Here is a 14,754-nt window from a genome sequence, read left to right on the forward strand (position 1 = left end):
AAAAGCTTAGTAAGCCATATGCAAATAAATTTATCACATAACATAATTCATTCATGTAACTCATAGCAAAATATAATCACTTATCCATAAGTCTCATATTGCTCATTTGTTCATAATTCAATTACATATATTGTAATAGTCTGGTTCTGACCCTAGTCAGAAAAATGGTTTCGAGACCACATATCCGAGTCAGAAAAATATTTAAATATTATTTTCTATGCTTATGATGTGTGAATTAGCATATGTGAAAGTTTTGTCTGAAAATTTGATTGTTTGTCTGCTTAAATTTGAAAAAGGACTTAATCGCGTAAAATGTAAAAGTTGCTTACTGTTTGTAAAAGTTCTTATTTGATTTGTCTTTGTTAATGAGAGGCCCTTATGTGGGTATTAAGCTATTCACATGGATGATGGACATTTATGGCCTTAATATATATGAATTTATAATGATTTATAAAAGGGTAATTTGGTAAATGGTTTATTAAACATATATTAATAAAACAAAACATAATTTTGGTCACATTATCATCTATTTTGCAGAATTCACAAAGAAATAAGAATCCATATTCTTATTTTAGGGTTTCGACACTTTGAATTAAAATTAGGTATGCGATTTGATCCGTTTTTGATAATTTTTACTTTTTGTAATCGTTGCTTTGTATACTATCAAGCTCATGTCTCAATTTCTGACTTTTTTGATGATTTTGAAATGTGCCATGGATGAATTCATGAGCTTTATGTTTTTATATGATGAAATATGAAAGTTTGATGTTGGGTTTATATGTTTTGTCTTTGGATTTTTGATGAAATTGAGTAATTTGGGCTAAATTGTAAAAATGTTATTTTGAGGGACTAAAATGCGAAATAAATGAAATGTGTGGACTTGTATGAGAGCTATGAATATTCGGCCAAGCATGAGTATATGCAAATTATGTGTATTTTGTGATTTTGTGAATTAAGGACTAAAATGTAAAAATGTGAAAATGTGAGGGATAGTTTACAAATTGCCCTAAATTTGGGTTTATGGATTGTTTTGAATGAATGGATTAAATGAGTTAAATTTGAATTTGAAATTAGATCGGGAACTAAAGAATAAAGAATTAGATCGGGGAAATTCGAAAGTCATTGAGTAACCGATTCCATCTATCCGAATACCTACGATGTAAGTCGATATACAATAAACGTGTTTGAATTGAATTCTTATTATTCATATGATATTGAATTGTGATGAATGAATGTTCGAGCTAAATATATGCTACCCGAGAAAGTATCGACAAAGTTTCGATATCTGAAAAGCCCCGTACGAACCTTAGGAATAGTTAGGATACATATGTCATGATATAGGATTTTCGATATCTATTTTGCGTGTAAGACCATGTCTAGGACATTGGCATCGTATTTGACTTCGTGTAAGACCCTGTCTGGGACAGTGGCATCTATGTTTGGTTACATGTAAAACCACATTTGGAATGTTGGCATTGTATATGTTCTCTGAGCTATCCGTGTATCCTTATGTTTTCGAAAAGTTCAAACAGGCATTCTGAGAAAATGAATAAATTTGTGAAATCATATCAGATTCAGGTATGTTTACTTTGTATAGCCTATTTGAGAATGAAAGGTAAGTATTTGAATATGAGATTTGTGTTAGCATTGGTATACAAAGCATAAATGATTTGATGATACTTATTTGCTTTGAATAATATGTTTATTTGTATATGGCTTACTAAGCTTTTGAAATCTTACTTTGTGTGTGTTGGCATTGTTTTATAGATATCGAGGCTACCGTGAGCTCGGGGATCATCTAGGATCGTCACCACACTATCAAACCTTATTTTGGTACTTTGAAAATGTATATATTAAAGTATGGCATGTATAGGCTAGAAGTTGTGGAATTATGTTTTGTAATGTACATATTTAGCCATGTGATATGGCTAGTTTGTGTTTAAACTTATAGTTTGATAATGGTATATGATATGTGATGCTAATGTGAAAATTTTGGTATGTTTTGGTTGACCAAAAGAAATGGTCAATGTTGAGAAGTTTTGGTAAGTTTTGAGCATTTGATTGAATGATGTATTGATCGTATGTTTAGATATGATTTTAGTATAAATTTATTTATGAATTAAGATTTGAAATGATTGGTAATGTTGTAGCATGAATTATGTATGGTTTGGTATAGATATTGGCTGAAATGATTGTGCATTTATGCTTAATTTGGTGCTTGTAGGTTGACCACCAAATTGGGGTGTGACTATTCAAATGGCCTATTTTTGTCAACACGGGTAGAGACACGAGCGTGTGTCTCAGCCGTGTGGGACACACAGTCATGTTACACGACCGTGTGTCCCCTAAGGAATGCTACAAATTAAAGTCAATATACCTTCCATTTTTGACACGGCCTAGACACACGGGTGTGTCTATTGGTCGTGTGTGGTACATGGGTTGGCACACGGGCGTGTGGTCAGCCGTGTGGCCAAGTCAGTAGCCTCCCTAATTTTCACATGGTTTGGCACACGGGCGTGTCTTGTGGCCATGTGAATAAGTCAGTATGTATGCCCTGTTTTGCCATGGCTTATACACACGGGCGTGTCTAAGGCCGTGTGAGTTACACGGCCTGTTCACACGTGCGTGTGACCTTTTAAAAGTTGAAAAATTTTCTAAGTTTCTGAAACTTTTATATGTTATCTGATTGGTCCCAAATGCATGAGTTAGGCTTTGTATGCTCGATTTAAGTTATTATTGAATGTGAATGAATGACATTTACCGAAATGATACAATTATTTGTTAATAATTGTTCTGAATGTTATTATAAGTTCGGTAATGCCTCTTAACCTATTCCGGTGACGGTTATGGGTTAGGGGTGTTATATTTGATTGGTATCAGAGCTATGGTTTAGTCGGTTCTAGGACTACCATAACGTATGTGAGTTTAGCTATACATGCCATATTTATGAACTGTGATAGTGTAATGAATCCTGACATTGAAATGTGCTTTTATATAGCAAATGGATTCTGATCAAGCCGTAACAGGCGATGTCGAAAGTAATGTGCCTGCTCCTGCGCAAGGGACAGCGCCATCGATTCTAGATCGGCTACGAGTAGCCGTGATGGTGAGGCCAGACAAGCCTTCTATAAGATGATGAACGATTGGTTTAGCCAATATATTAGAACCAATCTGGCTGTTCAACAACCTCCACTCCCGGTTAATTCGGCACAAGCTCCTATTATGCCATCAGTGAATCTGGTTTAGATAAGTAAGCCTACAGTAGATACGATTAGAAAGTATGGAGCTGAAGAGTTTCGTGCTACAGTGAATGATGCTGAAAAGACCGAGTTCTAGTTAGAGAACATGATCAGAGTGTTTGATGAATTGTCTTTGAATCCTGAAGAATGTATAAAATATGCTGTTTCACTTCTGAGAGATACGACGTACCATTGGTGGAAGACTTTGACATCTGTAGCTCCGAGTGAACGGGTTACTTGGGATTTCTTTCAAGCTAAATTTTGAAAGAAATATATTAGTCAGAGATTCATCGATCAGAAACGTAAAAATTTTTTTAAGCTTAAACAAGGCCGTATGTCTGTCACATAATATGAATAGGAATCCGTAAGATTAAGTCAGTATGCTCGTGAATATGTATCTTCCGAGGCAATAATGTGCAAAAGATTCGAGGATGGCTTAAACGAAGATATTCGTTTGCTAGTTGGGATTCTTGAGATTAAAGAATTTTTTGTGCTTGTTGAACGAGCATGTAAAGTTGAATATCTTGGGAAAGAGAAAAGAAAAGCTGATTATAAAGCTAGAGAAGTGCGAAAGAGATCATCGGGCAAGTCATTTCAACCTGCATCAAAGAAGTTTAGAGATGATAATAGTCGTTCAAAGGTTAATGTGGGATATTCGAATAGAGATCGTGCTAGATCGCATTCAAACTTCAAAGCTCCAGCCACATCTGTTGCTAGTGTCAGAAATGCTAAATCTGATCACCCTGAATATAAGCATTGTGGTAAAAGACATCCCGGTAATTGTAGACTGTATGATCGGGCTTGTTTCAGATGTGGATCGTTAGACCATTTTATTCGTGATTTCTCTAAATCTGTCCAGCAAGAAAGTGTGCAAAATTCAAGATCGAGTGGCAATGCTTCTTGTGGTAAACCTCCCAGAAATATGGAAATGTAAGTGGCAGTCAGATAGGGACAAAAGATACAACTGTTAGATCCGAGGCTCGTGCACCTGCCAGAGCCTATGCTATTCGAGCTTGTGAGGAATCTTCGTCGCTAGATATGACGGGTACATTTACTCTTTATGATACTTCTGTGATTGCTTTGATAGATCCTGGATCAACTCATTCATATATATGTATGAACTTAGTAAACAATAAGACTTTTCCTGTAGAGTCTATTGAATTTGTAATTAGAATTTCAAACCCCCTAGGCAAATGTGTTTTGGTTGATAAAGTCTGCAAGAATTGTCTGTTAATGTTTCGAGACATTTATTTTCCGGCTAATCTGATGTTGTTACCTTTCGATGAATTTGATATAATTCTGGGTATGGATTGGTTAACTTTGCATGTTGTTGTGAACTGTAAATGGAAAACTATTGATTTGAGATGCAAAAATGATAAAATAGTCAGAATTGAATCTAGTGATTTGAATGGATTGCCTACTGTAATATCTTTGATGAAAGCTTTGAATAGTGTGAGAAAGGGTTGTGAAGCCTATTTTGCTTATGTGATTGATTCGAGAATGTCAGAAAAGAAAGTTGAATCAGTGCCTGTTGTCTGTGAGTTCCCTGATGTGTTTCCTGAAGAACTTCTGGGTTTACCTCCGGTTAGAGAAGTAGAATTTTGCATTGAACTGGTACTTGGTACTACTCCGATTTTGATAGCTCTGTATAGAACAGCTCTGACCTAATTAAAAGAATTAAAGTCTCAGTTCCAAGAATTAACCGATAGAGGGTTTGCTAGACCGAGTTTCTCACCTTGGGGCGCTCCGGTTCTATTCGTGAAAAAGAAAGATGGTACAATGAGAATGTGTATAGATTATCCTCAGTTGAATAAAGTGACTATCAAGAATAAGTATCCTCTGCCTCGAATTGATGATTTGCTTGATCAGTTGAAAGGAGCTGCTATATTTTCAAAAATAGATTTGAGATCGGGCTATTATCAGTTATGAGTAAAAGACTCAAACATTTCGAAAACTACTTTCAGAACGAGGTATGGCCACTATGAGTTCTTAGTTATGTCTTTCGGATTAACTAACGCACCTGCTATCTTTATGGATTTGATGAATAGAATTTTTAGACCGTATCTAGATCAATTTGTTGTTGTATTCATTGATGACATATTTATTTATTCATGTGATGAATCTGAACATGCCGAGCATCTGAGATTAGTGCTACAGATTCTACGAGATAATCAATTATATGCAAAGTTTAGTAAATGTGAATTTTAGTTGTGAGAAGTTGGTTTTCTTGGTCATATTGTATCAGCATCTGGTATTCGAGTTAATCCGAGAAAGATTTTAGCTATTCTGGATTGGAAACCTCTGAGGAATGTCTCTGAAGTCTGTAGTTTTTTGGGACTTGCCGATTATTATAGAAGGTTCGTAAAATGCTTTTCTATGATTGCAACTCCGTTAACAAAGCTGCTTCAAAAAGATGTGAAGTTTGAATGGTCTGAAAACTGTCAAAGTAGCTTTGATCAGTTAAAAACTTTGTTGACTGAAGCTCTGGTATTAGTACAACCTGAATCAGGTAAAGAATTTGTGATTTATAGTGATGCTTCGTTGATCAGTCTGGGATGTGTTTTGATGCAAGAAGGCGAAGTCATTGCTTATGCTTCGAGATAGTTGAAGCCGCATGAAAAGAACTATCCGGCACATGATCTTGAGTTAGCCGCAATTGTGTTTGCTTTAAAGATTTGGCGCCACTATCTATTTGGTGAGAAGTGTCACGTATATTCTGATCATAAGAGTTTGAAGGATCTGATGACTCAGAAAGATTTGAATCTACGACAGAGAAGGTAGCTTGAATTGCTTAAAGACTATGAACTTGTGAGAGATTATCATCCGAGAAAAGCAAATGTTGTTGCTGATGCCTTGAGTCAAAAGTCATTGTTTGCTTTGTATGCGATGAATGCTCATTTGGTTTTGTTCGAAGATGTTTCAGTTTTAGCTGAATTGAAAGCAAGACCTTTGTTTTTACAGCAGATTATCGAAGCTCAGAAGATTGATAATGAGATTTTAGTTGAACGAGCTCAGTGTGATGTAGAGTTTGATTCAGAATTCAGAGTTGATAAAGATAATTATCTGAGATTTCGAGATAGAATTTGTGTCCGGAGAAATCCAGAGTTTATTCAGATGATTTTGAGTGAAGCTCATAATAGTCAGTTATCTGTGCATCCGGGTAGTACGAAAATGTATAATGATCTAAAATAGCATTATTGGTGGTCTGGAATGAAAAGAGATATCTCTAACTTTGTCTCGAAATGTTTGATCTGTCAGCAAGTTAAAGCTGAACATCAGGCGCCATCTGGTTTGTTACAACCAATTATGGTTCCGGAGTGGAAATGGGATCTAGTAACAATGGATTTTATTTCGGGTTTGCCCTTATCTCTGAGAAAGAAAGATGCTATTTGGGTCGTAGTAGATCAATTGACGAAATCAACTCATTTTATTCCTGTTCGATCTGATTACTCACTAGACAAGTTGGCTGAGTTATACATTTCCGATATTGTGAGATTGCATGGTGTGCCATTGTCTATAGTGTCAGACAGAGATCCGAGATTCACATCACGATTTTGGAAGAAATTACAAGATGCTCTGGATACTAAATTGTACTTCAGTACTGCTTTTCACCTACAAATGGATGGTCAATACGAGCGGATTATTCAGATACTCGAGGATATGTGGAGATATTGCATTCTTGAGTTTGAAGGTACGTGGGAACAATATTTGCTCTTGATTGAATTCACTTATAATAATAGTTTTCAGTCGAGCATTAAAATGGCACCATACGAAGCTTTATATGGTCGTAAATGTTGTAAACCTTTGTATTGGACTGAGTTCAGTGAAAATAAGATTCACAGAATTGATTTGATAAAAGAAACTGAACATAAAGTAAAAGTGATCCGAGATAGCTTAAAAGCAGCTTCTGATCGTCAGAAATCTTATGCGAATCTGAAAAGAAAAGATATTGAGTTTGATATCGGCGATAGAGTGTTTTTGAAGGTGTCTCTGTGGAAGAAATTACTTCGGTTCGGTAGAAAAGGCAAATTGAGTCCGAGGTTCATTGGGCCGTATGAGATTACCGAGCATATTGGGCCGGTAGCATATAGATTGTTGTTGCCACCAAACTTAGGAAAGATTCATGATGTGTTTCACATATCGATGCTTCGATGATACAGATCTGATCCGTCGCATGTGATTTCCCCGTCTGAGATTGAAATTCAATCTGATATGACTTACGAACAAAAGTCGATCCGTATCTTAGCTCGCGAGGTTAAAGAACTACGAAATAAGAAAATTCCATTAGTAAAAGTGATGTTGCATTGACACGGTATTGAAGAGGCCATGTGGGAGCCTGAAGATGCTATGGGATGACAATATCTGAATTTGTTTAACGGTAAGATTTTTGGGGATGAAAATCCCTAAGGGGGATAATTATAACAGTCCAGTTTTGACTCTAATCGGAACAGTGGTTTCGAGACCACATATCCGAGTCAGAAAAATAGTTAAATATTATTTTCTGTGCTTATGATGTGTGAATTAGCATATGTGAAAGTTTTGTCTGAAAATTCGATTGTTTGTGTGCTTAATTTTGAAAAAGGACTTAATCGCATAAAATGTGAAAGTTGCCTGCTGTTTGTAAAAGTGCTTATTTGATTTGTCTTTGTTAATGAGAGGTCCTTATGTGGATATTAAGCTATTCACATGGATGATGGACATTTATGGCCTTAATATATATGAATTTATAATGGTTTATAAAAGGGTAATTTGGTAAATGGTTTATTAAACATATATTAATAAAACAAAACATAATTTTGGTCAGATTATCATCTATTTTTCCGAATTCACAAAGAAAGAAGAAGCCATATTCTTGTTTTAGGGTTTCGACACTTTAAATTTGAAATTAGGTATGTTATTTGATCCATTTTTGATAATTTTTACGTTTTTGTAATCGTTACTTTGTATACTATCAAGCCCATGTCTCAATTTCTGATTTTTTTGATGATTTTGAAATGTGCTATGGATGAATTCATGAGCTTTATGTTGTTATATGATGAAATATGAAAGTTTGATGTTGGGTTTATATGTTTTATCTTTGGATTTTTGATGAAATTGAGTAATTTGGGCTAAATTGTAAAAATGTTATTTTGAGGGACTAAAATGCGAAATAAATGAAATGTGTGGACTTGTATGAGAGCTATGAATATTCGGACAAGTATGAGTGTATGCAAATTATGAGTATTTTGTGATTTTGTGAATTAGGGACTAAAATGTAAAAATGTAAAAATATGAGGGATAGTTTGCAAATTGCCTTAAATTTGGGTTTATGGATTGTTTTGAATGAATGTGTGATTAAATGAGTTAAATTTGAATTTTAAATTAGATCGGGAACTAAAGAATACGGAATTAGATCAGGGAAATTTGAAAGTCGTCGAGTAACCGATTCTATCTATCCGAATCCCTATGAGGTAAGTCGATATACAATAAAAGTGTTTGAATTGAATTCTTATTATTCATATGATATTGAATTGTGATGAATGAATGTTCGAGCTAAATATATGCTATTTGAAAAAGTATCGAAAAAGTTTCGACGTCTGAAAAGCCCTATACGAACCTTAGGAATAGTTAAGATACATATATGATGACATAGGATTTTCGATATATGTTTTGCGTGTAAGACCATGTCTGGGACATTGGCATCGTATTTGACTTCATGTAAGACCTTGTCTGGGATGGTGGCATCAATGTTTGATTACATGTAGGACCACGTTTGGGATGTTAGCATTGTATATGTTATCTGAGCTATCCGCGTATCCTTATGTTTCTGAACGGTTCAAACGGGCATTCCGAGAAAATGAATAAATTTGTGAAATCATATTAGATCCAGGTATGTTTACTTTGTATAGCCTATTTGAGAATGAAAGGTAAGTATTTGAATATGAGATTTGTGTTAGCATTGGTATACAAAGTATAAATGATTTGATGATACTTATTTGCTTTGAATAATATGTTTATTTGTATATGGCTTACTAAGCTTTTGAAAGCTTACTTTGTGTGTGTTTGCATTATTTTATAGATATCGAGGCTACTGTGAGCTCGGGGATTGTCTAGGATCGTGTAACACCCCAAATTTGGGCCTAGAAGTATTGGGCCTTGAGTGGGGGTCCGTAAGGAGGTTGTATATAGGTATTTAATTGTGCAATGAAATAACACAATTAAATGCCCGCTTTGGTGGTTAATGGCCCTGAGAAGTGTTAGAGAAATCTTGGGTTCAAACTTGGGCTTTAGCAAAAATTTTGGTATTAAGTGAAAAAAACCTGGATGCTTGGATGAGGGTTTTTAAATTATTGTGTTAAATAAATGACACAAGGAAGCTTGTAGTCTAGTGGTTGTGGCGTCATTAAGGTTGTATAGGAGCACTGGTTCAAGCCTTGGCTCTTGCAATTTATTTTGGGTTTTTAAAGGGAACCGGACTTTGGCCTCTAGACCTTATAATTAATTAGGGATAAAATATGACACAAAAAGCCTTGTGGCTTAGTGGCAAATAAGCGTGTGGAGCATCCGAGGGAGGCATGCGTTGAATCCCATGGCAAGCAAGGAGCATTTATTTTGCTAACAGGGGCGGCAAGAGTTGGTGTTGAATTTAAACTCTAATGTTGGAGGATCCCACATCGGAAGCTAATATAAGAGTGGTTGTGAAGTGGCTTTAAATAGAGGAACCATGAGGAGAGTAAATGTACCTTTCTTGGTGATCCCTTTCATTGTATGGCGTGCTCGTTTGGGTTGGGTGTCGGCTAAGAGTGCTCGGGCGTGGATTAACTCCATCTCCTATCGTGTGTATTTCTTACTACTCTAGGCTGTAGGATGGCTACTTCGGGTCGCGATGGGCTAAAAGGGGTCATGTGGGCCTAATGGGCCTACAGGCCCAATTGGATAAGTTGTTTGATTGTGTAGTAAATATTGGGCTAGGCTAGGTGAATCTAATATTTGTGGCTAGATTTGGGCTAAGCAGACCACACGAGCGTGTGGGCCCATTTGGTAGAGAATGGGCTTTAGAGCCATTAGTATTGTTATCCATGTTTAGAATACTTTAGTTTACCAATTATTGAAATACCCTCGACTTGTAAAATTACCAAAGTACCCCCGATTTACATAATTACCGTTTTACCCTCGATTTATAGAAGTACCGTTTTACCCTTGATTTATAGAATTACTGTTTTACCCTTGATTTACAGAATTACCATTTTACCCCCGATTTACATAATTACCATTTTACCCCCGTTTTACCCTCGACTTACAGAATTACTGTTTTACCCTCGATTTACAAAATTATTGTTTTACCGTCGATTTATAGAATTACTATTTTACCCTTGATTTACAGAATTACTATTTTACCCTTAATTTACAAAATTATAGAAATACCCTCAATTTGTAAAATTACCAAAATACCCCTAGTTTGTAAAATTACCAAAATACCACTAGTTTGTGAAATTACCGAAATACCCTCAAATTTTAAAATTACCAAAATACCCTTGATTTACAAAGTTACAGAAATACCCTTGACTTTCTAAAAATTATAGAAATACCATTGGTTTACAAAATTCTTGAAATACCCTTGGTTTGTAGATTTACCAAAACACCCTTGTAGGATGAAATGACTAAAATACCCCTATTAGGTAAAGTGACCGTAAAGCCCTGTAGGGTAAAGTGACCGTAAAGCCCTGTAAGGTAAAGTGACCGTAATACCCAGTATGGTAAAATGACGAATATGCCCTTATATTTCATTATGGTGATGTGCTTAGGATTTACATATATTGATATTGGAATAGTTGAGTTTGAGTGATGGTGGTGGTTATCGTGGGTGATTGATTATGGAAACGTTTCAACTTCAACCCGTAATGTGTGTGTACTAACCCTCGTAATAGCTTAGATTAATATTTCTTTGAAAAGTGAAAGCTTCATACTTTAGTGATTCGGAATTAATATTTAGATCTATTTTCTCGCATGTTTAAGTTGGATTCACAGCGGATATGGGGTAGGAAGGTATTTGGAGCGTTCTTCAACGAGTAGATCTCTTGGTAAGTATTGAACCTTCTTTCCATTTGTATCTTGTGGTTTAAGAAAAGCTAAAACCCTCTCGTCGACTAAGGCTAAAAGGGTTTTGGGTGTTATTTGGTTTGTTGGTGCTAGTGAGGATTAAAGGCTACCGATCGAGGAGTGTGTGAAAAGCTTGGATCATCGGAGTGACTAAATCTAGTCATCAACTTGCAAAGGTATGAACCCAAGGGCCATTGTGGATGGTGGCGAATGTGTAAGTGATGATAATAGGTAGTTTTCGATTTGGTTTAATAATAACATGGTCTAATCTATAAGTGGTTGATTATAGGAGAAATCGCATAGGAGATCTCGTCAAGGAATATCGCAAATCGGTGTAACGAACCCTTTTCATAGCTTAAAGCGATAAATGCGAAAAGCGAAATGCCAAATTACGGCATTTCGAGGACTTGTGAGCAATGAACGCTCACTAGTTAGTTAGAATCGATGAGATGATGATCGGGAATAATGGAAACGGTAAGGGCGTGTTTTTGGCGTTCACGATAAGTTGGGCCTCGAGGGGCTGAATTAGGGCCCAATAGGTTTTCGGGCCCATTTGGGTAAATTTGGTAGGAAATGGAAATCATTAAATTGCATGATAAGACCGTTAAAACCGTTATGGAATATAGGCTAAATGGGCCTAGATGATGAATCGGCTAAGTAGGCCCATTAGGGTTTTTGGCCCAATAACTCGATTTCGCTAAAATGGGCCGAATCACTGTTTGCACCCATGAATTGTTTGTAATCGTTAATGAACATGGAAACCCTAATTTTTGGTAAAATTATAAGATTATCCTTATAACATGAAAATAACCGTTTTGCCCCTAGGTAAAAGTGACCATTATACCTCTAGGGTTTATATATGAACTTAATGCATGGGATTTTGAGAAACATGATATGTATGATATGCACATGACATGTATGATATGCACATGATATGTATGATATGCACACGAGATGTTCATAAATGCATTGGGTTGGGTTTTTATATGGATGGAGGAAGTGCAAAAGGGCTTATGCCCCAGTTATTAAAAGGGCTTATGCCCCAGTTATTAAAAGGGCTTACGCCTCAGTTATTAAAGGGCTTATGCCCCAGTTATTAAAAAAGGGCTTTGCCCCAGTTATTAAAAGAGGCTAGGCCTCGGTTATATGATAAAGCACTATCTTTGCCGGTGGAGAGTTATGGCGGGGTGGGTCGAGTTAATCCCCACATGGTGTGTTGGTTGGTACGGGTGGAGAGTAGCGGATGGTGGGTTGAGTAGCCTCCCCAAATGGGTTGCATTCTTTCATTGACATTACATGTGACATAAAAATGGGCCTTTGGGCGTCTGCTTCTGATAAAGGCTTGCCCGATAATATGAAATATGAAAAGGCTTGACTCGGTGTTATGAATTATGAAATATGAAAAGGGCTATGGCCCAGTACATGTTTGAGATTGGATTTGGGCTTAGACCCAACAGGCTGTCATTGTTTTGGGCTCTGAAAGGGGCTTGTTGCACACTGAGTTTCCAAACTCACCCCCTTTCCTTAACCTTGCAGGTGAGCCTTGATGTGGGGACTTGGGCCGGAGGGGATTCAGAGTAGCCACGGTGATTGTCTTTGGACTTTTAAATAAGCGTTGGTTTTCATTAGTTTCCTTTTAATTATTATTTATTTTTGGGTTGTAATAAGGCCATTTTAACTTTCCTTTTATTTCTTTTCGGGATTATTTTAATTTGAATAACTTCAAACCTGGTTAATAATTATTCAAATGGGCTAGACTTAGGACGTGTTTTCAAAACGATACTTGTTTTCAAAAGAGTTCAACACCACGATTAATCGATTTATCAAAGTCGTTCACTTAAACAAATTTAAACTCGATATAAAAAAGTGTGGCTATGGTTGTGAGCATGTCTAGGATTGGATCCAATCAAAGAGCTTGGTACTTAAGCGACCTTCATGGCTCACCTCCTCATCTCGGATACCTACACGGTGCCCGACTTCCATACACTTTGTTAACTCAACAAAATATATGGTTTTAAAACACTAAAACGGGCGTGGGTTTTCAACTCCAATGTGGCACGTCCGATTCAACCATAACGTCTGGGCGGGTTTGGGGTGTTACATTTAGTGGTATCGAGCTAAGTTGCAACAACTCGGTACTGTGGATTGGGTCCAAAATTTTTCAAAAATTTAGGCCTAAGAAGGGTATTTTTGGAAATGGTTTTTGAAAAGTTCATTTTAAATATGTTTTGCGGAGTATATATGTTAAAATGGTCCAAGTTTTTCTGTTTTAAATCAAGAGTTTCAAAATAAAGGGTGTTTTCAAATCAAAGTTTTTAAATTTCTATTTTCGGTGATAAAAAATATGGTTTTCGAGTTTTAAATGGATTGAGAAAGAAGGGGCGCACTGAATCCCCGACACCAAGTCTGTAAGTATTTCTGTTCCTCATATTACACTGTATTAAGATATTACTGTAGATAGAACTGAGACCATATCATGACATTATGACTAGGGCAACCCTAAAAACTCTAGAATCTGAGGCGTAGCTAGGCTATGATTACGTGAAAATAGAAACTTTAAAATACTATCTCTGCATAAGACATATGAATAAATAGTAAAATTTTTGAGATCTTTGTAGTTAATTGATATGTGTCTTGGTAATGTAGAGTATTGATATGGATTCGAGGGTAAGAAAAGTCTACCAACTTGGGTTGCGGTAACTTCGGAGCTTGGTACTTGAGGCACTGGCCGAGTTAGTAAGGAAAGTGGTAGAGGAAGTATTGGATACCAAAATTAAGGAAATTAGGGAAACGCTTCAAGTAGGGTGCTTGGAGTGTAAGAAAAGGAAGGATTCTAGTTCTTAGAAAACCAAGCCTCGTTCTGTGAAACATGTTAAGACATGACCAAACTATCCAATCTGCAAAGACTGCAACGGACGTTATTCGGGTGAATGCCATAGGAAGACAGGAGCATGTCTTAGATGTGGGTCCAAGGATCGCCAAGTTTATTTTATTTAAATATGTGTTATGAATTGTATGCGTGCTTAATAAATGTTTCTTTACTTTGGTAATTAGATGTTCTGGGTCGGACTAAGAATTATTTTTAATTAGAGTACGTAGCGGAAGCATAGAGGTTTGACTTGAGTAATACGGTTAGTTGATAGTTGGAAATTTCGAGGACGAAATTTCTTTAAGGGGAGTAGAATTGTAACACCCCGAATTTGGGCCTAGAAGTATTGGGCCTTGAGTGGGGGTCCGTAAGGAGGTTGTATATAGGTATTTAATTGTGCAATGAAATGACACAATTAAATGTCCGCTTTAGTGGTTAATGGCCCCGAGAAGTGTTAGAGAAATCTTGGGTTCAAACTTGGGCTTTAGCAAAATTTTGGTATTAAGTGAAAAAACCGGATGCTTGGATGAGGGTTTTAAATTATTGTGTTAAATAAATGACACAAGG

The sequence above is a fragment of the Gossypium arboreum genome, chromosome 2 (assembly GCF_025698485.1).
Source record: "Gossypium arboreum isolate Shixiya-1 chromosome 2, ASM2569848v2, whole genome shotgun sequence".
NCBI classification, from domain to species: Eukaryota; Viridiplantae; Streptophyta; class Magnoliopsida; order Malvales; family Malvaceae; genus Gossypium; species Gossypium arboreum.